This window comes from Podarcis bocagei (assembly GCF_964188305.1).
Source record: "Podarcis bocagei genome assembly, chromosome: 9".
Classification (NCBI taxonomy): Eukaryota; Metazoa; Chordata; class Lepidosauria; order Squamata; family Lacertidae; genus Podarcis; species Podarcis bocagei.
The window spans coordinates 13,426,349-13,428,739 of NC_138134.1; positions in this window are offsets into that span (position 1 = coordinate 13,426,349).

The window sequence follows — 2,391 nt, forward strand, 5'->3', positions numbered from 1 at the left end:
AAATGCATCAGGAAAGTGTCCTTAGAAAAAGGGTGCTGGTATATCTTGCGTGGCAAGCAGGTGCCTATAAAATCCACCCTATCGGAAAAGAAATGAAGAGGTGTGGGAAAGTAAGCTCAAGAAATAGCTCGTGGCAACACTACCTCTCTTTTAGGGGTGAAGACAAGTCAGATAAGCCCGGTTCGTACATAACATGAAACCATAGTTTTAAAAGAAACTATAGTTTAATGTGCCCCTTCATGGATCACTGCCTTGCTGTGGTGAAGGGGCTTGAATAACTCAGAGAAGGTATGAACTATGCCGTGCAGGGCACCCAAGATGGACAGGTCATAGTGGAGAGTTCTAACTAAACATGATCCACCTGGAGCAACACTCCAGTACCCCTGCCAAGAAAGCTCCATGGACAAAGACAACAGGCATATAAGAGTCATGACGCTGGAAGATGAGCCCCTCAGGTTGGAAGGCGTCCAACATGCTACTGAGGAAGAGTGGAGGACAAGTACAAGTAGAAGGCTGATTGCTGAAGAATTGATGCCTTTGAATTATGGTGCTGGAGGAGACTCTTGAGAGTCCCATGGACTGCAAGAACATCAAACCTATCCATTCTTGAGGAAATCAGCCCTGAGTGCTCACTGGAAGGACAGATCGTGAAGCTGAGGCTCCAATACTTTGGCCACCTCATGAGAAGAGAAGACTCCCTGGAAAAGACCCTGATGTTGGGAAAGATGGAGGGCACAAGGAGAAGGGGACGACAGAGGATGAGATTGTTGGATAGTGTTCTCGAAGCTACCAGCATGAGTTTGACCAAACTGTGGGAGGCAGTGGAAGACAGGAGTGCCTGGCATGTTCTGGTCCATGGGGTCACGAAGAGCCGGGCACAACTAAACGAGTAAACAACAACAACAACAACAATAGTTTAATGTGAGCAAGCAAAGTGCTGGGGCATACTGCTCAAAAGTCCATGCATTGCTCTGCCCTTACTCCTTCCTTCAGCACACTGCAAAGAAAACAAGCCAGAGATGGATTGTATCATGTGCGAACATGCCTTGGCTCACTGCTTGTGGTTTGTTGACAGGAAACAAACCATGACAGCTGGTTTGCACATAACACGAAGGCAATCTTTCCTTTATTTCCCCTCAGCTGAGGGCCAAAGGAGGAGTGAAGTGATTTTGGGGGTGTGGTGAGCTAGCTTGCTGCTCATTCACCTTAGAGCACAGCTTATTTTTAACACCTTATTTCGTTATTTGCTTGTTTTTATATTTAAGCCTTTTAGGTAATTTCTAGATTAATACACATGACACTGAAGCCATTTCTTCACAGCCATGCTTACATCATGAACTGCTTGCTCGGTAAATCAAGCGCTTCAGGGATATTCAAACTTAAAACGCATCCAATCAGCCGTGCTGATTGCCAAGCATTTGAGATGTCACAATCTGCAATTGGCGGCACCTAAGTCATATCAAAATTCATTACAGCTATAATGTAGAGAAAATTAGATTTTTAAAATATTAATAACCTTCATATTTATGCTGCCACATGATATTAGTGGTTGCAAGGGACTGGCCGGGATGCGTAAAATGGATCTCTGGTGAGGTGTCTAATGGCGGGAGGCGAGAAAGCGCTGACCAGCATTCCTGACTGAATAGAAATTTCATTCAATATAACTGGAAGCCTTTCAAGTAATTTCTGGATTATTTTCTTGCTGATTAACTGAAATGAGCCACAGTGTATCGGCAAAAAAGAGTGATTTATGCCAACATCTTTATTGAAATCCAGTTAGCACAGGGAATGCTACATGAATTTATAGCTTGACTTGCATCACATTTATTTGAATTAAATTAAATTAAAAGAAAAGAGTGCCTTATTTATTTATTTATTTGTACCAGCCATGCATATTTCTCTCCCCATCCCCCTTTTATTTTCTCCTGAAGGAAAAGAATTATAGGAATGCTTTTCAAGTTTGTGAATTTCAAAATAGTCCAGTGTCAAAATATGTGAGGTGAGTTTAGGGGCAGAAGGTCACCTATCTCCTCACCTCCTGCCCTGCTCTGTTCTCCTTCTGCCTTATAATGACTCCTCCTGTTTTTCTTCCTGCTGAAGGAAATAGGGTGGAGATGAAGCCAAAATGAGGTCTTCTCAGTGATAAAATGACAACCCCAAAGCAGAGCACGTCATTGAGTGTGTGAGTCCTGTTTCTCATGAACGAACAAGCACATATCTCCACCTTCTACGAGCTGCAAAAGCTTCTTAGGCTATTGACAACGTGCCAGTCTGGCAGTAGCACACACCTGTTGGCCTTAGCTAGGAGAATTTGGGAAGTCATCAGCACAGTTGGAGTCAGTCCATGCCATTCCACTAGTAATAGCATCCATGATAATACTTATCCATGAT